The 24,675-nt window shown below is 35.7% G+C and overlaps 3 pseudogenes; 1 reads left to right on the forward strand and 2 right to left on the reverse strand.

The window, feature by feature from the left end:
• Positions 1 to 10,495: 10,495 nt before the first annotated feature.
• LOC143680374 (olfactory receptor 9G4-like) lies at positions 10,496 to 11,442 on the reverse strand (annotated as a pseudogene).
• A 9,144-nt stretch (positions 11,443 to 20,586) lies between these two features.
• On the reverse strand, positions 20,587 to 21,225 carry LOC143679163 (vesicle-associated membrane protein 7-like; annotated as a pseudogene).
• A 1,078-nt stretch (positions 21,226 to 22,303) lies between these two features.
• On the forward strand, positions 22,304 to 24,138 carry LOC143680375 (mitochondrial genome maintenance exonuclease 1-like; annotated as a pseudogene).
• Positions 24,139 to 24,675: the final 537 nt, after the last annotated feature.

The following is a 24,675-nucleotide window of genomic DNA, read 5'->3' on the forward strand; positions in this document are numbered from 1 at the left end:
GTAATCAGATCCTCTCCCTGGATGATGTGATTTAGTCAAGAGTGGTTGCTAAGCTGGTTTAGGTGATGACATGTCTCCACGCATTTGGATGGGTCTTGATTGGTTTATTGGAGTTCTATAAAAGAGGAAACATTTTAGAAAATGGGAGATTCAGAGAGAGCAAAGCAGAACAACATTGTCACGAGAAGCAGAGACCACAAGCCAGTGACTTTTGGAGATGAAGAAGGAAAATTTCTTCTGGGGAGCTTCATGAAGCTGGAAGGCAGGAGAGAAAGCTAGCAGATGATGCCATGTTTGCCATGTGCCCTTCAAGCTGAGATAGAAGCCCTGACTGTGTTTGCCAAGCACCTGCTCACTTGAGAGAGAAACCCTGAACTTCATCAGCCTTCTTGAACCAAGATGTCTTTCCCTGGATGTCTTTTATTGAACATTTCGATAGACTTGTTTTAAATGGTACATTTTCTCAACCTTAGAACTCTAAATGAGCAACTTATCAAACTCTGTTTTTTAAAAGCCATTCCATTTCTGGTATATTGCATTCTGACAACAGCAAACTAGGATGGAAGGCCACTTGGAGGAGTAGAAACTGGAAATCAACAGAATAGTGAGGACATTGCCATGTGACATAAAGGTCAAGGAACCTCAATGATTGTCATCCCTCCATAATGCCACTGACCTGGGAGGGGCTAGCTTCTAGCCCAGAAAATGCAAAAGAAAATTTCATGTTCTTTGAGGCAAAACATTGCTTTGACATATAGTCTACCAGCCAGGAAACTAAGATGCACACTTTTAGTAAAGCAAATATTTTACAATTCTAATCACATTTCTAGTGATCCAACTGTTCTATACATTCTCCAAAGCAATAAAATTTGTTTATCAAACTTCAAAGTCAAAACAAATACAAGATAAATTGTGTTCTATTTATTTCTCCCTAAGAATTCCCAAGACAAGTAATAAGATAAATTTTGAGGAAACCCTTTTTTATTGTACCAAGGGACACAATATCATTGGGGAGAATGGCAATAATTCAATATTTTAGGTTTAAATTATTTTACATTATAACACAATGATAATAACAATTAAAGAGTAGTTTACACAATGTTTCACTGTTTTCAGTATAATGTACTTAGTTTAAATATTGTACAAGTATCACTAAGGCAATACTTAGGAAAGTTAAAAAGAATGTTCAGCAAAAAGAAAAATGATGATATTTCTTCTCTGTATTGCTTTTCTGAAAGCCTCTTTGACATCCTTGTTCCTCAGGCTATCGATGAGAGGGTTGAGTAATGGACTCAGCACCATGTGGAACAGGGCAGCCACTCTGCCTCACTCTTGGAAATAGAGGAGCTGGGCTCTGAATACATGAAGACAAGGACCCATAGAAAAGCATGACTGAGATCTGGTGGAAAGCACAGGTGGAGAAGGCCTTGTGCTTCCCAGAGGCAGAACATATCCTCAGGATACTTGGAGGATGCTGAAGTAAGAAATGAGGACGGCATGTATGCTGGAAAGTACTGTGAAGGCAACCAAACCCAGAAGGACTTTTTCTTAGACTTGGATGTTTGAACAGGACATTTTTACCAATTAATGGAGCATCCCAGAAGAAGTGGTCAATGATATTTTTACCACAGAATTTCACTTGGAAATTATTGGCAGTATGCTCTATGGCATTCAAGAGACCTCCTGTGCAGGCCCCAGCAACAAGGCCAGTATAGAAAGAACTAGTCATGGAACCTGAATAGAGGAATGGGCTACAAATTGTCACGTGGTGGTCATAAGCCATGAATGCTATGAAATAGGACTCAGTGTAGGCTACAGCTCAGGAAAAGCAGAGCTGGGCTTCATATTTGCTGAGCAACATATGTTTATCTTCAGAGACACAAATTGCCAGGATTCTAGGGGGATACCCAGATATTTACCAGACATTCAGGAAATAGAGTGCCAATGAAAAGGTACATGGGTGTGTACTGGCGAGAATCAGTCCAGATTAAGATAACAAGGGTCATGTTCCCTGAGAAGGTTACCAAGTGGAGGTTCAGAAATATTCCAAATAGAATCAGCTGCAATTGGGGGTCAGATATGGAGCCCAGCAAGGTGAATTCAGTCAGGAATGTATGATTTCCTGCTTCCATGTCTACAGAGGAAAAAACCTGATTGAGATTATAACTTAAAAAAAGACATTTTTTTCCCATACATCAATTTAACAAAGACATAAATTAATTCAACAATTACAAAGAGGTTTATTTTTTATTGGTTACAGAAATTATGAGCTCTGAAACTCATAAAAGTTACTAACAAGTTATTAACAGATTACTTAATTGAGTAAAGAAGACATACATGAAAACACCAGCTCCAGATTCCTCATGTAGTGAGAACCAAAAAAACATCAGCATTACTCCACATATAATTTACAGATTCTTGTGTCCCTGGCACTTTGCTGATATTTATATGAATACCAATATTGTGCTAACACTCCTGCTATTATTCATAATGTGGCAAAATTATTTATTACTCAGTAGTGCCAGTTACTGTTATTTCTTATTCTTAACCAACATTATCATCACCACAACCATATAAGGCAAGAATGAGTATGATATTCTCTTTATAGTTAATGAAAGAGAAGAGCAGAGAGCTTAAATAAGGTTCATGTTCACAGGTCTGGAAAGAAAACATCAAAGCTGCAGCCTTCTAGGGTGAAAACCTAAATATCTTTACTTTTTAAAAACAGCTTTAATATATTTATTTTAAGATAAAATGGGTGGTATGCCTTTCTTCGCAGTAATTGACGTGAGATTTATATGCATGTTTAGTGATTTTTTGTGTGTGTGTGTGACCATGCATTCTGAACATTGGGAAAAATAAATTTTTCAATATTAAACATTGAGAAATCAAGAATACTTCAAAGATTATGTCCTTATGCCCAGAGCTCCCTAAAGAAGGTAAGAGGGAGGAACCCATCTGTAAAATATTGCCATTAACAAATTAGAGCCGATGGTCTCAGTAGCCAAGTGATATCCTCCTTGGATATAGCAGCAGTAAGAGGCAGTTGAAGCCAAGAAAGGATTGCAATTTGCTTAATGTTTAAAACATTTAACTTTAAGTTGTATCTAAACAACTGTTGCAAACAGAAAGCCTCTACTTGAGATACAGGGTAATGGCTTGTTTGGAAGAAATATGTGGATGTTCTAATTCTTCAATTAAACCTGCTAATGTTCAGAGACATTGCAAGTTGATTGATGGCACTGGGTAAAAGCAGCTCCAAACCTGGAAGGTCAATTTATTTTTCAAACTCTCAGTGTAAGTTGTAACTACTCATTAACATGCAAAATACAGATGCCATAGCTAGATACCAAAGGTTCTTTACAATCTGGTTTAAGCCCATTTTTGCAACTTCTACTTCACTATTTTTGTCTTCATCCACTCAGGCTTCAACAAAACTCTATTATACACATGATCAATTTCTCCATGATAATCTCACATATTTTAGGAGATTCATAGTTAGATACATAGCATTGTGCTATCATTCATTTTTATTTTAAAATATTTTTCTGAAATTTCCAGCCCAAAATCATGTTATCTTGGCAGGAATCATTATTTTAAATATGTGCAAAATGTTGTGGTATAAAGTCACTGCCTCAGTGTTTATTTAGAACATTCTCTGTCACTTATATATTAGTGTTTGCACTCAGTGTTTGAAATTAAACACTGATGATATGTCACTTTTTCTACATGGAAAGTCATAGCTGGGGCTTCTTTAAATTCAACGTGATCTGGGCAAAAAATGAAACTATCTGGACAGAATCAATTACTATTCTTTCTTTTTTGGTCTTAAAAAAGGATAGCAATGGATAAAATATATTTTCTGGACTACTACTTAAAAATCTTCCCAAAATAAAAGATATAAAAATGTGATCTGAAACATGAGAAACATTGGTCTCTCACTGAAAGAGAGAGGGAAGAGAAGACCCATTAGAAGAAAGAGTAATTATCACTGTCTTCACCTGGGAAAAAGCCTAGTAAGTTCAGGGACATGAGAGATTAGCTAAAGTTGAGGACATTAAAGGTACCAGTGTGAGTCAGAAGAGACCCCAAATCAAGATGCTCTTTGGAAGTCATATTGAGGATTTTGATCTTTAAACCAACACAACTGGAAGACATTACTCTGATGGGGATGTGACATGATTAGATATACTCAGCATTCACTCTGGTTGCAGGCTAAGGAATGAATTGAAGAGGAACAAGGATTTCTTCTTAACTGGATACCCTCTGATACACTCCTTCCTCTGTCACCTGTTAAGAGGTTAACAAAGACTCATTAAGAAGTTCTAGAAAGAATGAATAATTTTTGCATTAACTGCAACCTCACCCTGTTAGGCAGAACATTCTCAAACTCTCTTGCAAACAGGAATTTACATTTACACCATAATTCAACCCCAAGGTGCTAGTGAAGTCTTAAAAACGAGATTCTTTCAAAGCATGTATTTGTAATGAAAGCTTCCTGTCTCTATTTACACAAGAAAATACAAAGTCTCAGAACAGGCAAAGAAACAAACTTGATAAAATCCTTTTATATTTCATTTGAAATACAATATTATAATCACCATTTTGACTTATGTGTGTAATACCATTGTGCCACAAATTCATCATATTATATTTTAGTACCAAATTTCTGTTTAAAATAGAAAGAGGTAAACTAAATTGCAAATAAGTGACCTGTGAATATATATATATTTTTAAAAGATACACTTTAGAGGTCCCAATTTCAAGAGTCTGGGCTATTTTTCTACCCTTTATCAAAGATGGCATTGTGGTTTCTTTGACTCGTAAGTTGTAGCAGAGGATGTAATGCGTGAATTCCAAGCTTAGTTTTAAGAAGCTTTAAAAGCTTCTCTTCTCACTTTTGGAATCCTCCCACCATCAGGTACACAAAGTTGGGTGAGCTTTCTAGAAATATGATCAGGTACGTTCTGCTTTCAAAGCTGACAGCAAACTGGCCCCCAGACTTGAGAGTGCACCCATTCGAGATTATCTAAGACCATTGGTGTGGAGAAGTAATGCTTATACATGAGCGTCCCAGCTGAGAAGAGACAGGACTGGCATAGGCAGAACAGCATAAATAAAATGCATCTGATTTTAAATTCAGATTCCATCTCTTTGAAGCTGTATATCTTGGAAAACTGTTTTAACAACTCCCAATCTAAGTTTCCTCACCTTTGAAAAGGAAGAAAACTATCTATGTTATAAGATAAGCTAAAGATAAGTGAAATGGATATTTCAGTGTCTGACATATGATTATACTCTACAAAGTTATTTTTATTCTGAGTCAGAGGAATATGACCTGACTTATTTATAGTAGTTGAGCATGTGGACAAAGCCAAGGCCAAGTTTCCAGTAGGAAGCAATGTACCCACCATGGGGCTTTCATTCAGATTCTTTTTAAATTCCTGAAATTGAATATTTTTACACATACTCATGTAATTTGAATAAGAAGTTCATTGGCCTTAGATTGAGAGGTCTTGTTATTAGGACATAGCTCCAAAAGTAAGCACCACCATAATTTTAGGAACTTCACCATTGTGATACAGTTAACCCATATGAAAAATTTGGTTGGTGATTTTTCTAGCACCAACAATTATGATTCCAATATGCTAAACAATCTTGTAAAATACACGATAAATGTAAGAATAAATAGCCTTAAATGTGAAGATATCATGTTGGAAACCAATTAATAATACTTTTATACAAACATATTCTTGCATACATAAGATATCTATCTGCTCTGAAACAAATGACTGAGTGTATTGAAAACAACAGCATTGTTTTTCCTTCACAATCTGTATACTTATAATTTACCTAAGAGTCAATCACATGAACTTATGGATATCCTTCAACCTTTGTATTTCTTGACTTTTTATCTTCACATATCAATGAATGACTCTTAACGTTTTGGAAATATGGCATACTTTAAGAACCAGATAAAACCAAAAAAGATTCTGCCAAACTGCACATCTGTGTAAACATAACATTTTAGAGTATTTGCCAATTACGAGAAATACGCCCAGGAAATTTCTGGCCATGATACATTAAAAGTTCCACAACCAGCCGATGCCTAAATTACTTTCCAGTATTAACCTTCTTTAATTTTAAGGGATGTGTAACAAATTTTTCAAAATTAACAGGTTTAAAATTTAATTTCTACATTTCACTTCCAAAAGTTGATCTATTTCCCTACTCAGTTCTCTTCAAATTTCCATGAATTCCTGGTGTCCTTATCTTTGTAATAGATCCTGAATTTAATCAGTACTAAGCACCTCCACTGCTACTACCAATGCAAACACTATTACTTTTGACAAGTATATTGCAATAATCTCCTAACTGGACTACACCCTTGTCCCTTTTTTTTTTTACTAAAAAAAGCCTGCAGTCTTTTTTTAAAATCAGGTTATGTTTCCTGTACTTATGAAAATGGAAGAAGCTCCCATTTTACTGGACACTCATGCCAAATTCTATAAAAATGGCCTTTCATTTCCTCCTTTAGTGACCTCCATTAACTGAACAACCTCATCATCTAACACAGTTGCCTCTCATTCACTCAGCTTCAAGTTTGCATACTTCTTTGCTGTTTCTCAAAAATTCCAACTTTGTCCCAATGTTAGAGATTTTGAACTTTTTGTTCTGACTGACTGGCACATTATTCCCCCAAAAAATCCATAGCTCACTCCCAACTTTTTAAGATCCTTTCAGTGACTATTTTATCAATTAGGTCTGTCTTAATCATCTACTTACATTGTTACATGCCCCATCCTTACTACTTTGCTCAGACCCTGTTGCATTTCCCATGCCTCCCCCATAACTATTAACTCCTCCTAACTCTTGTTTATAATGTTAATTCTTAATTTTTTTCAGGTAAGAATGCAAACCCTACAAGGTCAGAACAAACTTTTTTATTTAATGCTATATCCCCAGTATCATGAACAATTCCTAGTACATAATTGATATCCATAGAAAAGTATTAGAAAAATAAATGGGTAGTTAATTTCATAGTTTGATGCTGTTTATCCCAAAGCACTTTCCATTTCTAACCTAGGTCAAAATATTCAGAAAAAGGTTGCATCCATGTGTACTTTCTTTATGCCATAGGACTTATATGAAGGAAGAGTTAAAAAAGAGAGAGAGAGAGAGAGAGAGAAATTGTTTCCCCAAACCTCAAATCCATCTTGAATTCAAAACAAATTGCAATTCATTTGAAAATGTGAAATGAAGGGTGCAATAAATATCAGAACCAATCTTGCTAAAGCATCCCATATAGAATGGCATCTCAAGATGTGTCTTCCCTTGCACAAACCCATTTCCTTTACTGGGAGTAATCTAAATTCTCCTACTTCATGTAAAGTAATTGATCCCACAGGTATATGAAAATAAAGAATAGGGAGTGAAAATATTATCTACTGCTAGCCTGAACAGCCTGGACAATACAAAATAATCACTGTGAGAGTAAAAAAAAAGCTTCTTGTTTTCTTTTCTGTGGGAGTGAACATATGAGGGACCCTGTTGTTAATTCCCAGACTGAATTACCAATTTTAGATGAGGACCAGATACACCATTAGCTGGTACCCTTTTTTAGACAGGAGCATATGAGCATCTAAGTGAGGATGTGTGCACACATGTGGTTTGTTTGTATGTGTGTTTGTATTATGTGTTTGTTTGGCATAGGACTGATCCTTTGAGATCAGTCCCATTCCTCAATTCAGCTGAGGGTACAGAGAGCCCAAAATGTTTAATTACCCCTGATCTCAGGTAGCTACCCTCAGTCAGAAGACAATGTCCCAGAAATGACACTCTTTTCCTTCTCCTTGTTGCTTTGCCTACCTTTGCTGCACATGATATGTGTATTTCCCCAAAAGTCCTTTGGGATTCCTTCCAAACAGCCCCTATAAATATTTACCTCCACCTCCAAAGATGCATTTAGAATTCCTCATTCTCCATGGACTTAAATGGAATTAATTTGCAGTTTGCTGTGTGTATTAACTATGATATAATGAAGCAAGGGATATTTTATTAATTTTATGAATCAATATATGATAGGAAATGTAGCTATTAATAGGAATTTTCCAAATCTGTACTAGGTAGATATTCTGAAATTTATCTTGTGCAGCAGAAAATTTTTCTTATTATAAGCTGTTGCTCTGTCAAGGTTATCCATCCATCTTTTCCATCAGTAAACTCCTGCCCAAACTTGAAAATGAACAATAGGTACATTTTTTCTTGGTGCAAACTCGTTTTTATATGTAAAAATATTATTAAAATTAGGAAATATGCTAAATCACAACAAAATTTCTTTCTCATATTAATTGCAACGTCAACATATATTAAACTGGAAAAGGAATGAAAGAATATCATTCACAAAATCTTAGTTGTTATAAATCATTTCTTCACCCAGTAGTGATTTCCATTCTGAATATTCTCTTAGATGTAAAGTTTTCTGAAATCTATCTATCTGTCATCTACTTATTCTATCTCTATATTTCTCATACAGTTTCTATATTTTTAACCCTGATTTTATAAAAATTTAGGGTTTATAAATTTAAATTTTGTTTATTTAATCTTGCATTCTTAAGTTTTTCTATCATGATTATGATGAAATTAAAATTATTCATGATCACTAAGAGGATTGGAATACGTGAAGTTGAGTGCCCTTCATGTTTTAGGCTGTCCCATTCTTTTTTTTTACAAACTGTATATTTGAAAGCAGCAAAAGACCTGGAATAAGAATTTTAATTGACTGCTGCCAAGTTTAAATGAAACATCTCCAGAGACATATTCTTTCATATGCCTTTATGAATTCAATGAAACTTTTTTCAGATGAGAGCACAGATTTGAGAAAGAATTTGGAAAAATTAGTGGTATAAAACTGAGTATTGCATGCTTCATGATTTCATACTTTTTTCATCTTAGAGATTATTCCATCAGATATAGTTGCATTAACTCCCAAGGATTTCCAATTTTACCCATATATAACTCCCATGGTTTTGTATTTTCTCATACAGAAATTGACACTCTTAATTTTAACATTTGTATGGAATCTGTGCAATTGCATTTCAGGTGCCCCCAGAAGAAGAAACAAGAGAGAAGGAATGTTCCATTAAACAATGGCAGAAAATTCCAAAATTTAATGAAGGACATAAATATGCACATTCAAAAAGTCCAGTGCACTCAAACAGGAAAAACACTAGGAGATAGATTTGCAGTCAACAGTCAAACTGATGATTGCAAGGACAAGTAGAGAGTTCTGAAATGTGAAAGAAAAACAATGCATTATGTTCAAGTGTGACCCGATAAGATTAAGTGTCAATTTTCAATTAGAAAACTTGAAGGCAAGGAGGCACTGGGATGAAATACTTAAAATCCTGATAGAAAACAATTGCTGACTAAGAATTTTATATGTCATGTATGTCATTTTATAATGAGGGAAAAACTAAGGTACTCTCAGGCAAGCAAAAGATGAGGGAGATCATCACCTAACCTATAATCAATGCTAAAGAGATCTCAATACACTGAAAGGAAAGGCACTAAACAATGGATCGAAGTAGCATAAAGAAATAAGGAAATTTTGTAAAGTTACCTTTATGAATGATTATAAATGACAGCACTATTTTACTGTATTTTTTGGTAATTGTACTTTTAGCTATTTATACATTCTAAAATTCAGGTGCATAAAAAGCTAGTATAACTCTATGATACTGGACTTAGAATGCATAAAAATATAATTTGTAACATATATAACAAAACAAGTGGGGGAACAGCAGGGTACAGAAGCAGAGTATGTATATGCTATTGAAAGGAAGTTGATAGCAAATCAACATGATTATTTTAGATTTAGAATGTTAAAGTTAAGAAACACGGTAACCACAAAGATAGTATAGGGAAAAAATATATGGAAGGACATGATATGGTACTCTAAATGGTACACTAAAACATCAGGTAAATATGGAAGCAGCCATTCATGGAAGAATAAAGGGAAAAATCAAAAAGGATAAAACTTTAAAAATACTACCAACCCCAGGAGTACACCAAAAGTCCAGCCTCTGAAATGGTTAGATATATGTGGTACTTATCATAACAGCTGATAAACCAAGATGAATGTCTCATAAAATTAATATTTCTAGATCAAATTTACAATATTGTAGCAATTTCATGTCCTCTCCTTACCCAATATAGTTTGGTCCCCAAGCTTCAAAATCAAACAGTGAATGAATAAAATAACTTCTTATTCCCTTATCTCTGCCCAATCTCAAAACCTAATATTTAAGGTTTCAAATATTTTACATTAAAACAAAGTAAAAACAATGCAAGGGGTGTTTACTCAATATTTCATTGCTTCATTGTACAATTTGCAAATTTAAATGAAATCTTGCCATGTTTACAAACATATCTATAAGTTGATCATATGGAAAATGCAATAAGAACACTCACCAAAAGCACCAATTATGACGTGTCATCTTTGTGGTTGTAGAGTGTGTATTGCTTTTCTGAAAGCCCCTTTGACATCCTTATTCCTTATGCTATAGATCAGAGGGTTGAGAAATGGGTTCAACACTGTGTAGACAAGGAAGTCACTTTATTGCTTGCCAAGGAGTAAGCAAACCTAGGTTTTGAATGTATGAAGTGTATGGACCCATAGAAGAGGGTGACTGAGATCAGGTGGAAAGCACAGATGGAGAAGCCCTTGCACATCCCAGAGGCAGAGCAGATGCTCAGGGTAGCCAGGAGGATGTTGAAATAGAAAATCAAGATGGCAAATAGGCTGGACAGTATTTTGAAACCCACCATACCCAGAAGGACTTTTTCTTAGACCTGGGTGTCTGTGCAGGACATTTTTATCAATGGTGGAACATCACATAAGAAACAGTCAATGATATTCTTACCACAGAATTTCAAGTGGAAAATGTTGGCAGTATGGGCTATGGTATTCAAGACACCTCCAAAATATGAGCCCCAAATGAGGTCAGTACAGAGAGACCTGGACATTTTACCTGAATAGAGTAGTAGGCTGCAAATTGCCACATGGTGGCTATATGCCATGATTTCTAGGAGATAGCACTCAGTGTAGGCTACAACACAGGAAAAGAAGAACTGGGCTCCACATCCAGCCAGGGACAAACGTTTATCTTCAGAGGCACAAATGGCCAGAATCTTGGGTGTATACACAGATGTGTACCAGAAATCCAGGAAAGACAGGTTGCCAATGAAAATGTACATGAGTGTGTGCAGGCAAGAATCAGTCCAGATTAAGATAACTAGGGTCATGTTTCCTGATAAGGTTATCAAGTAGAGGATCAGAAATATTCCAAATAGAATCAACTGCAACTGGGGATCTGAAGTAAAGCCCACAAGGATGAATTCAGTTAGGATATTATGATTTTCCAATTCCATGTCTTCAGAGGAGAAACCTAATTATGATCATGAGAAAAAAATGATTTGATGATGCATTATTGTAAAAAAGTGAACAAGGGCATCAATTCTAAATCAACAAATATTTGGAGGCTTTTGGATTTTCATTACTTCTTACATAGAATTACAGAACTTCAGTGTATGATTTATAAAGATCACTGAAATGGGTGTCAGATCTGGATTTAAAGCCAGGACTCTTCAATTATTAGCTATTAAATGGTGGTCAAGCTCTTTTTCTCATCAGACAACTGAGTAAATGAAGCCAAATAAGGAAATTAATAGCTCCTGGTAGTTTGTCTGATTGAGTAGACATACATGAAAACAACTGGCCATTGTATGGTCCATCCTGGACACCCAAAAAATGTCAGCATCCTTTCATATATATTGAAAACTTACTTTGAGCCAGATATTATAATGATATTTTTACAAATACAAGTATAGAGTTATTACTCCTACCCTGATAACACAGCCAACTTGATAGATAGGTTTAATTATGATTCTCTTGTTATAGTTGATGAATCAGAATCTTTTGAGATTTAAATACATGTTCAAAGGCACAGAGCTAATAAAAATAGAATCAGTGTTAGAACCCACATTTCTCTTAATCAAGAGCACTTGTTCTGAATGAGCAAGTCATTTTTTCTCTCTTATACATGAATTATTTTCCTTTCTTGTTTTCCTGGCAAATATAATGTTCTAGCCTTCTGACTACTTGAATTTAATTAAATTTAAAAACAGCTTTAAAATATTTAAATTAAGAACGCTTTGTTTTCCATTTTCCCTTAGTTAATGGAAAATATATAACCATGGTACAGGCATTTTTTGATACGGGGGATGTTGAACATTAAGCAAAATCCATTTTTGTGTGTCAAAGCATTGAGAAATCACGAATCCCTCAGTCTTTGTTCTGGTGTTCCCAAGTTCTTCATGGACGCAAAAAGGGAGGCATATTTGTAGGATAATTAACATGGCTGTATGAGAGTTCATGATCTCAATTACAAACTGACATCCTCTCTGCCTATAAGGGCAGTAGCAGGAAGCTGAAACCAAGAAAGGTTTTCCCTCTATCAATATAAAATATTTAACTTAGAACTCAACCAGAGTCAAAATATTAGCTAGAATGCAAACCCACATCCTCTCACTTGAGGTCTAGAGTTCTGACTGTTAGGAAACAAGTAGTGGGTTTCATAATCTCTCAGATATACATGGTAAAATTCAGTGAGGATGCAAATGATTAATAAAACTGGTTATAGCAGCTCAGAGCCCTGAAGGTTATTCTATTTATCTTACTACTTCTATATCAGGGATGTCTACTCATTAGCAAGTAAACTGCAGATTTAATTAATATTTAAATATTAATTTACATCCAAGGTTCTTAACAAGCTGACTTCAGGTTATCTTTACAATCTTCTGTCCCACAAATTGTTTCATCAACTCAAGACTTAATTACTCACATAATCAATTTCTCCATAATGATCTCACATACCTTAGGAAATTCACAATTAAATATATAGCACTGGGTTACTATTTGTATTCTAAAGTCTATCCTGAAATCATGTCATCACAACAGGAGTTTATTATTATTCTATACATAATATGTAAATATTGGCTTATACAGTTAGTGTCTCAATGGTAACCTGGAACTTTCTCTATCAATTATATATCCATGTTTGCACACTGTTTCCACACATATATTGGCACATTATCTATTGTTTAGGCAAGGAAAGTTATGGCTGGAAGTCATCAGGCTCATGTATATTCAGTGAGTTTGGGTAACTTTGGGAACATTTCACAGTGCCAATAACTATCATCTTTTCCTGCCTCTAAAGAGCATAACAATTGGCAAAATATTATTTTTCTGGTCCACTTAAAAAGATTTCCAAGAAGAAGAGATGTTCTTGGAGACCTGAAATAAGAGCATTCATCCAGTTGGCAGCACATTTGAGGGTCAGGAGAGAGATGAGATCAGTCTCAAAGAAGAAACAGAATGAATGACAGTTCTCACAAGGGAGAAAGCCTGGTGAGTTCAAAGAACTAAGAGAGACTATACAAAGATGGGGTGAAGAAAGGTATTAGCAGATTAGCCACGAGGATTTTAATAGCATTATGGAAGCTATTACCATAATGAAGAAGCCATGCAATCAGATCTACATTTTTAATGTAAAAACCAGGTAATACATTGAAGGAGCTCAAGGGTTCTCTCTTGCCTTGGAAACTCTCTTAAATCCTGTCCTTTGTCACCTATTAATCAATCTTTTAGTAAAGGCAGTAAAATTATGCATTAAGAATTTCTGGTAAGAATGACTAACAGTTGTATAAAACGGGTCCTTATCCTGGTAGGCAGAAAACAAAGAAGGTCATTCTCAAATTGTCTTCAAAACATACATTCATATCTACACAGTACATCAACCTCAAGTTGCCAATAAAGTCCTAAATACATGAAATTTTAAAGAGTGCATTTGCAATGTAAGCTTCCTATCTCTATTACACACAAAAAAATAAAAATCTTGAAATAGATACACAAACAGATTTGATGAAATATTTTATTGGTCCATTAGAAGAACCGATATTATAGTCATTATTTATACTTTGGCAGGTAATACAGTTCTACCACAAATTCATTACATTATATTTTAGTAACCAGCTCTGCTTAAAACAGAAAGACATAAAAAACTAAACTGCAATCCAATGACTTGTTGCCATATTGAAAAAATGAAAAAAAGATAGTCCACATTTCTTTATAGGCCCTGATGTCAAGAGTGGGATCTGTTTTTCCACCCTTTGACCTGGGATTTCTTTAGCTTTACTTTGGCCAATAGGTTGTACCAAAGTCTGTGCCACATTAATTCCCAGCCAACCTGTGTCTCTGAGGCTTTAATTGAATTTACTTTCAGTTTGGAATCCTGCCTCCACCATGTAAACACAATTGAGTTAGCTTTTTAGATGTTTTTCTAGTTTGCTAGCTGCCAGAATGCAACACACCAGAGAATAATTGGCTTTTAAGCAAAGGGGATTTATTTCATTATTTCTTCAGAGGAAAGGCAGCTAACTTTCCACTGAGGTTCTTTCTTATGTGGGAAGGCACAAGGTGAACTCTGCTGGTCTTCTCTCCAGGCATTTGTGTTCCAACAACTTTCCCTGGGGTGATTGCTTTCTGCATTTCCAAAGGCCTGGACTGAGCTGTGAGTGCTGAGATGAGGTATGCTGAGCTGCTTGTGCTGTGCTCCATTGTGCTCTCTCATTTAAGCACCATCCAGTTAAGTCAAATATCATTCATTGCAGCAGGCACACCTCCTAGCCTACTGTAGATGTAATCAGCAACAGAGAAGGTTCACATATCATTGGCTCATGTCCACATCAACAGAACTAGTGGCCTTCACCTTTCCAAGTTGAAAATTCAATCTAACTACCACAGATGTCCAGTTGAGTCTTCTTTGTCTCCCCAGCTGACAGCATGCTGGCTCCAGACATGTTACTGGGGCTATTCTAGATCAACCAGTCCCACCTGAGTGAACAGCTGAACACAGAAACTGGAGGTAATCTAGTTAAGGCAGACAGGTCTGGCACAAGCAGAATTGCATCACTGAAATTGGACCTGATCAAAATCTGATTCCATCATTTGGAAGTGCAATAATCTTGGGAGAGTCTCAAGAACACCTCAATCTAGGAAACCAACTTTCTGTGATTGCCATTTGTTAACATGTCTTGTAGAAATCACTAAAAAATATGAATAGATAATGGCAACCATGACAATATAGCTTGGAGAAGAGATTAACAATTTTTCATATGCATATATCTTCAGATACATCATAGCAAATTATCAACTTGTTTGAAGTCAGAGACACAATGTACTAAAACCATTAACATTTTTTTTTATTTCAAGATTTACATTTTTATAGGTGTTCCTTAAAACTCAGTTTTTTGAGCTTGTGTGTATTGTTTACCCCTTTTTCTTAACTTTGTTAATTGCAGATGACTAATAGCACTTTGCATTTTGGAATCACAGACCTGTTTAAGAAACTGGTAAAGGCAAATATTGTCCCACCAAAATGCACATTTGTATAAACACATAAAATTTTAGAGAGATTACAAATTACCAGAAATCCATTCCTGGAATTTCTGGTTATGAAATTCGTATTAAGAACTTAACAAATAGAAGATGCTGAACTTTTATTCCAATGTTAACATCCTATAATTACAAGTGATTAATAATAAGTATGTAAAACATGTCATATTTAAAACAGAATTCCTACATATCACTTCCAAAAATTGATCTGCCCATTCCCCAGATTAGATAATAAAATTTCACCTTTTCAGTTAATCAAGCCAAAAATTTGGCCTTATCTTACTCATTTTCCCTTCTATATGCTCTTCAAACTTCCAGGAAATCCTGGGGTCCTCACCTTCATGACATATCCTTAATCTGACTATTTTTAACCAGCTCCACTGCTACCACTTGGGTGCAAACACCATTATTTTTGTCAAGAATATTTCAGTTATCTTTTAACTTGTTCACACCTGTACCATTTACTATCTATAGCTTGTAGGTCTTTAATTCAAAAGTTAGGTCATGGAGGTGCAAGAGTAATTCAGTGGTAGAATTCTCACCTGCCATGCGGGAGACCTGGGTTCAATTTCCCACCCATAAGCTCCCCCCCCAAAAAAACAGCAAAGAAACAAGCAAAAACAAACAAATAAGCAAAATCAACAAGTGGTGCTGTAATAATGGGATAATTAGATAGAGAAAAGAATGAAATGTGACCCCTGTCATAGAGCATAACAAAAAAAAAAGTCAGGTCATGCCTCTCCTGCACCCTGTAAGTACTTTTATTTTGCTCTGAAGTTAAATTCCATACAAAACTCTAAATTTCCTGTATATCTTGGGCCTCCATTAATAAATAGTTTCATATCCTAATATTTACCCCAATATTTACTCTCTTCCAGACTTGCTGGCAATCTTACTGTTTCTCAAAAAAGTTCAACTGTGCCCCAATATCAAGATATTTAACTGCTCAAGGGATTATGTGGCATGCCCACATCTATTGTAAGTCCCTTTCAAATGCTATTTTCTCAATTAAGCCTAGACTCAAACCCAAGTCTCCTGCATGAAATGTGCCATTATAACCTCTGATCTAACCATGCAACCCTTTAATCATCTATTTTAATGTTCATGCTGACATTCACCTCTCCATATTACTCTGCTCAGACTGCTCCATTTCCCCCGCACATATTGTTTTCTTCCAACTCCTGTTAAGTTGATTATTTTTAATCCCTCCTCAATACAACCTCCATAAGAGCATAGCAGTTTGACTGTTCCTTTTAATGTTGTATCTCCAACATAGTTCCTCATAACTAATAGGCACTCTATAAATATTTCTAAGATGAATAAATGGGTATTTACATTTATATCAAAGAAGGAGTCAGCATTTCATGTAGCATAAGACCAGTAAGAAGGAAGAATAAGTAAAAGAGAGGACTCATTCCCAAGACTTCAAATCTATTTTGAATTTGAAATAAATCCAATTAATATGTGAATGTAAAATAAAAAGCACAGAAAATATCAGACATGAATGAGTTGTGAAATGTGTCTTCCCCTGTAGTAGCCTTGGCTTCTTGCTTCCTTCCTTGGGACCACACAAAATTCCGTGGTAAATAAAAATCAGTATTGAGAAATGAAAATGCCATCCCCTGACAGCTTGGGAAGCACTGTCAAGTGTCAAACAGCATGTTACATTTTTTGTCCTGTCGGTTTCTCCACTAGGTAGGTGAATATATGATGATTCAAGTGTAGCTACAAGACTGAATTTTCAATTCAAGATGAGGGCCAGATACATCATCGGATGGCACCTTGTCTTAAAGGCAGCATATGAGTGTTTGATTGTACATGTGCGTGTCTGTGGTGTGTGAGTGCATGGGTTTGTGTGTGTGTGCATATGTGTAACTTACAGCACAGAAGTGATCATTTGAGAGCCAGACCAGACACTGCAGCCCTATTCCTAATTATAGCTGATGGTGCAGAAAGACCAAATGTTTAGCTGTCCCTGAGCCAATGTACCCACGCTTCATCAGTAAGGCTGTTTCCTGGAAATTTCCTTCTTTTTCCATCCTCTGATGCTTTGGATTGCCTTTGCTGGATATGATATATGTATTTCCCAAACAGCCCTTTGAGATTCCGTCCTTATAGCAACCCAGAAAACATTACCTCGGTCTCCAAAGACACAATTACAATTGATTTGCAGTTCAGGGATGATATATTATTGAGGATACAATGAAATACATGGTACTATATTCAAAATGCACTCTCTGTAGTTCTGTCAGAATACAAATGTTAATTGCATCCGATTATAGGAGTTTTTCAAATTTGACTAATTAAATTTTCTAGAGTATATTGTGTGGTCCATAATTTTGTCCTTGCCATATGCTTTTTGCTCTGGCCTGGCTATCCTTCCTTATTTTGTCCTTCAGCAAACTTTTATCTATCCTTGAAAATCAATAATAGAAATTTTTAGTTTGGTGCAACCTCAAGTTTTATGTTCTAAAATGCTGTAATGTTTGGGAAATATGCATCACATTGAAATAGTCTACATTTTAAATTATAAATATGTCATATAAAGCTAAATAGGCAAAAAAATATAAATCCATAGATCCTTGTTCATTATAAATCACTGCTTCATGCAGTAGATGCTCTCACTTAGAATCTTCCCTTAGGCTTAAAGCATTTTGCAATCTATCTATCCATCATTTATTATATATTTTACCTCTCACAGCTGTTATACCTTTGCCTCTGATTCTTTAACTTGGGGGGATGGAGAAAGTATATTGCTGGAGTCTCATAGTAAAGTAAATGTGTTTATTCTCTCATGTACCAAAGGGAATCTACTATCTTTATATTAAGGAAAGCCAAAATATAAGATTAAGAAAAATAGCAACAACCTTGTTTCTATTTCCATTTTATATTATGACATTTTCTCATAACTTCCTAATTCATTTTCTCTCCCAACAAATACTGTATTATCTTTGGAATTGAAATTTCTCAGTTTACCCTCCTTTCTCACCTATGAACTACATGATTTGATGCAAGTAACTTAAAACATATAAGTCTTACAATGATTCCAAAACCATTTGTATTATTCTCATTTTCTCTTTTACAGATTGAACTATTATACTTACATACCATTTATGAATTGTCAGGTGGAAGTAAATGGCTTTTCTCCTAACCATCTCAGAATAGCAACAATTTTATAGTCTGTGTTCCAATCAAAGAGACACCAGGTTTCCAAAAGCTACAGCCTTATTTCTGCTACAGTGATTTTTAAATACACTCCACTACATTAGTACACAGCTTACAAAGATAAAAGCAAATAGGTGTTACCACATATTCCAATGGTTTCTTGTCTTATTTTATTTATTTCTGAGACTTCAGGATGATTAAAATAACATGGAAATAATCTGTCAAATTATATACATAAGGAGGCAAAAGAAGAGTTAAGTAATTGATCCCTAAAACATGAAAATTAATTTTATCCAGGTATGTCTATGAAAGGGAAATAAGCTTTAAACCTTTTTCTTTGGATTAAAGCTATTTGGAAACTATTACTCAGAAGTGCTAAATTTTTGTCTAGAGCAGACATGTTTTCTAATAGGAAATGATGCAATTAGAAGGCATTTGTTTTGATAAAGAGGACTGGAAAAATGTTTGTTTCATGCATGACCAACTTGAAGAGAGTTCTACTGGGCCTAGGATATATTTCAAATAAATGAATCAGGTTGCAAGAATCAAGGGGTTTAGATGGAAGAATTGGGACTGGGCACCAGATTATGGGAGACACATGTACAAGGCAAATGACTAATCTAAACAGATGACAAGGTTCTATAGACAAATTTATTCTTTTGTTTGGAAATAGTCAAATATAATATCTTTTCTATTTAAAAGCACTTATTGATAGATAGATATCATTAGATCCAGGGCATCAGATATCTTTCTTTCAGATACACATCAAAAATATATATTAGATAACAGGTGGTGGAGTGGCCTAAGCAGTATGATTTTAGTCCAGTTATCTTCCTGCAATTAAATGAATGTTGTAGTATTTTATATTGGTTCAATACATCTTACTGTCTACTCTCAAGTTTCACAAAAGAATTCTCCAAAATTAGGGAGATTAAAAAATTTATTAGCCTACAAAGGAAGTTCAAATTGTTATTCAACAACAGTTGAATCCAAACCCAGGATCCAAACCCAGGATCCAAACCCAGGATTTGACTGTAGACTCTGTTCTTTTTGGGTTTTACCCAGAATGGAAAGAATTACCTACAGCATCTCTCCTTATACAAGTAAAATGCTAGCACATCCAATGTAGTTCTTGACTTTATATTTGGTGAGCTAGAGCAATTACCCTCTCCACCCACTCTACTACCTATTCTGTTATCTCCTATTCCATCTTCCTCTCAAATAAATTGTAATGCAGAAATAGGATGTCAAGCTATTAACTCTATTGTGAATTATCAGCATGTTAAACTTCATTCTCAAGAGTAAACACTAGGAGAACAAGGATAACTGTGTGTGCTTCTAATGGACTAGAAAAATATTCCCATCTGACTGAAATAAAATGTTTATAATACTTAATCTGTCATGGCTCCTAAAAACAAGCAGTACCAACAATTTGATTACAATTCCCAAATAAACAACTATTCTCCATTTTTAATGTTTTGAAGTGCCTACAACTCTTCAATAACAAAGACATTAAGATAAGATATAAGCAGGACTGTCTCTTGAAAACTTTTGCATTCACATGCAAAGTTCCTTAGCACACAGCTCATAAAACTGGTGGTTTCCACCTTGGTGACAGCGTTGTGGAATTGAAACCCAAAATGTTTCTCTAAGCAGACATTTGTTAAATCAATGATACAAGAAAACACCTTTTTAAGGCTACTCCTGCAATAAATGGTTAAATCTCAGGTGCACTTGAATCAATTGGTTGATAGGCAAAAGATAAATCTGGAGGCATAGAAGAAGGTTCCTTTAAAAAAGAAAGTGACAAGGGGCAGATACTGTTAGTAGTGAAAGATTTGAGTCACAAGGATTGCTTTCAACTCCTTATTCTCTCATATCCTTGACAAATAACTTTTTCTTTCTTATTTCTTCACAAAGCTTGGCTGCATAAATTCACCACAGAGAGGTGACACAATTATATAGAGCAACACAAAATCAATGCATTGTTGATGAGGGTCAGCGTGAGATTCTTCATACTCATGGCTGTAAGCAAGGCTTCTTCTGGTCCTTTTAAAGGTGACAGATGCATTAACAAGATTTTTGTTTGGGCTGCCAATAACTCCAGTCTTTCAGCTGTGGTTTCCGGCCATGATTCCTTTAGTTCATCCACTTGGGCTTGAATCTCCATCACTTTGTCTAAGCCCCTTATTTTCAAAATGATGCTTGAGCAGTGCAGCCAAGATACTTGAGCATTCACTATCCATGGCATATGGATGTGCTGTCAGTGCTCTCAAACCTCCTCTTTATCCCAGTCAAAAAATAAAATGCTTAAGAAGATTCAAAATCATCATCAGTGATGCAAAGGTACACCATTTCTGTCTTGGCTGATGTAATGAAACAAGTTATCACTGTGTTACTTACATAATTACCGTATGTTACTGTATCTTCTGAAAGATATCTTAGCCAGAATCTGCTGTCACCTCCAGGGAGTTTCCTCCACACTAAATCTATCTGGTAAGGATAGTGGTTCCTTTAGCAAGAAAAGTTAAAGGAATAGCCATTGCTTCAATCTTTTGGGTGCCCTCTGCAGGAGCATGAGCTCTGGATTCTTAGCAGCCAACATTTGGCCAGTAGTGGAGGCTAGACCCCAGTGCCATGACTCCCACATGATGGCAATTTTGGAACCGTGTTTTAACAAACTGACAATCTAAGAGTTTTCACTTCTGAAAAGGAAAGAAAAATATCTATGTTATAAGATAAATGGAGCATTAAGGAAAATACAGATGAAATGTGTAGATTGCTATCTGAAGTAAATTTATACATAAAGATAATTATCCTTATTCTGAATCAGAGGAATTAGACCTCATATTTATAAAAGCTAAGCCTGAGGAAGAAAAAATAAGGCCATGTTTCTAAGCCCAAATGGGGCTGCCATTCAAGGTCTTACTAAACTTTTAAGGTTTAATAATTTTGCCACTTGATCTCATGTAAGTTGAGAAAGCAGCATTGACCCTTGATGGCAGAATCCTACGATCAGGACCCAGCTCCAAAATTAATCCCTTACATTATTTTACCATCTTCCTCTTCCCCCCTGGAATACAGTTCACCCATATGAAAAATTGACTTGATCTTTTTAACAGCACCCACATTCTATGACTACAATTTGTCACACTTTCTTACAGAAGCCACCATAAATGTAAGAACAGATAAACTTAACTGTGAAAATGTGGTTTGGGAGATTAGATTAACAATTCTTTTATGCATGTGTGTCTTTGGATACATGGGAAATTATCACCATCATGTTTGATATGAGACACACAGTGCACTGAAGGCAACAGCAATCTGCTTACTTCAAAATTTCTATTCTTAATGTCATTTCCCTAAAAATCATTAATTTGAGCTTAGTATATATATATATATATATATATATATATATATATATATATATATATATATTCTCTAACCCCTGGATATTGTGACTTCTTTATGATCAAATATTTAATGACTTCTAACTATTTGGAATTATGGACCTCTTTAAAAACTTTATAAATGCAAAAGTTCTCCCACAAAAATGCACATCTGTATAAACACACAAAATTGCAGAAGGTTCACAGATGCCCAAAGTCTTCCCATGGAATCATGATTATGATCCTTAGGTAAAAAATTCCCAAGTAGGAAATGCCTATCTTTTCTATGTTAAGTAATATATATATATATATCAAATTCAGTATGTTTAAAACTGAGTTCTGACCATTAACTCTGCAAAATTAATCTATCTGCTCATTTCCCAGAGGAGTTAATAAAATTCTACCCTTTCAATTTCTGAACATCAAAATTTGGCATAATCCTACTTTTTCCCTTCCTACCAGCTCTTTAGTTTCCCAGGAAATCAAGGTATAATTACTTTCATAACATCTCCTAACTCTGACCACTTCTCACCCTTCCTTTGCTACCAACTGGTTCTAAGCATCATTATTTTTGACAAGGGTATTGCAATAATTTCCTGACTGGTATATCCCCTTGTGCTCCTACTGTCTATAGCCTGTGGTCCTTAGGAAAAGTCGGGTCATTTCACTCCTGTACTTAAAACTCTATAGGAGGGCAATGGTGGCTCAGTGGCAAAGCTGTCACCTTCCATGCCAGAGAGCCAGTTAGATTCCCAGTGTCTGCCCATGTAATAAAAACAAACAAACAAACAAAACCCTTTAGGAATACTGGAGACCCAAGTTCAATTCCTGGTGCCCGCCCATACAAAACAAGACAAAAATAAAACCCTATAGGAGCTCTATTTGAAAGTGCAGGAACCATGAAATTCTCAGTCCTGAGTGGTTCCTCACTCCTAAGGAAACAAGCAAAGCTCTGCATCCCTGGCTGGCCTCTTCTGAGAAAGCCAAAAATATAACAGATCTTGGACATTGCAAGTCAATTGGAGGGAAGTGACCATTAAAAATGAAGGCTTGTCAGATCATTAGCAAGGAAGCTTAGAAGTTCAAAAGGGTTTTCCATAGAATCAGCACCTTGTGTGAGTTTCTCTATTACCTTTTCATGTGGCAGGAAGAAAAAAGTGAACTCTTATGAAGAAGTGGACCAAGAAAAACACTCTATTTAATACAATCTATAGTGCCCTCAAGAGATCATGCTTAGACTCCAGAATCACTTTTTATGGAAGATGCTTTACTATATGAGCCTGTGAGTAAGCATAAGCCCCCAAAGCAAGATGATCAAGCCAGAGTTCCATGGAATTGGCTTCCTCTCTTCAATCCAGAGAGATGTGTAAAATCAAAACAAGTGACCCTTCAATTCCTTTGAAAATCCCTTTGTAAAGAATGGTACCCAGTGTGACCTGGGTCCTTCAAAAGACCGTGGCCTGACAATAGATCCCTTATGTGAAGAGCTGGAAGCAGGAGATGATTCTAGAACTGGGAGAAAATGGCTTTGCAGATTATACTTCAAATGCATTTTTACAAGGGAAACAGCTCCATGAAGCTTTGGAATGCAGGAATTGCTGTCAATACCAGGGCAATTGAAAAGAGAGAGATGAAAACCTTCTCGAATCTGGCTACATTAAAAGTGTTCACTAGTTCTGCAAGATATCAGTGGAGTGTGAGCTCTTGAACGTGCTGTCCAGCATGAGACCCTAAAGTATGCAGGTCTGCTGGACTGTGAAGCTAAGTATCAAGGCAAGCTGTGTGTGATCGATTGGAAGACATCAGAAAAACCAAAGCGTTCTATCAGAAGTACATTTGACAACCCACTGCAAGTTGTAGCATATGTTGGTGCCATAAACCATGATGCCAACTACAACTTTCAGATTCAGTGTGCCTTAATTGTGGCTGCCTATAAAGACAGATTTCCTGGCCACCTACATTTCATGGACCCATATCTCTGTTCTCAACATTGGCCCAAGTGGCTTCTGTGCCTAGAATAAATATATACAGAAGGAAAAGAACCAGACTATTCAGAAACCAGAGTAGGAGGCAGGAGGTTGTTTGGGAAGATATATTGCTGATTACTGTGAGCTAAAAATGGAGGTGCCACAGAATCTGAAAGCTTCATTAACATGAGTGGAAGTCTTACTTTGTTGAAATGCATCACAACCATAAAGACTGAAGAGCCAGAAAAGTTTAGATTTAAAGAGCTGGACTTCAAGCACATAAAATACCAAGTATTCTCCTTTCAACTATTTTGTCCCTATGAAGAAGGCAAGCAAGATTGACCCAGCCCTGGTGACTCCTGACTCCCTTGCAGATTCTTCTGTGTCCTGGGAAGATGTAGAATCTTGAAATTAGAGATTCAAAGGCAGGATGGCATGATGTTCCAAGCACATGAAAGTCCATGCTTCTCTTTTCCCTGTCTTTTCCTTGGGTGTACACCATGGTGGAGGGGAGATACACTGAACTTTAGGGCATGCATAGAGGGAGAGTTGCATCAGCCAACTAGTACTTACTATGGCCAATACAGTTTCCTTAGAATTTTTCTTTACACATTGGAGCTTTGTAAATATTTCATTT

The sequence above is a fragment of the Tamandua tetradactyla genome, chromosome 4, assembly GCF_023851605.1.
Source record: "Tamandua tetradactyla isolate mTamTet1 chromosome 4, mTamTet1.pri, whole genome shotgun sequence".
NCBI lineage: Eukaryota > Metazoa > Chordata > Mammalia > Pilosa > Myrmecophagidae > Tamandua > Tamandua tetradactyla.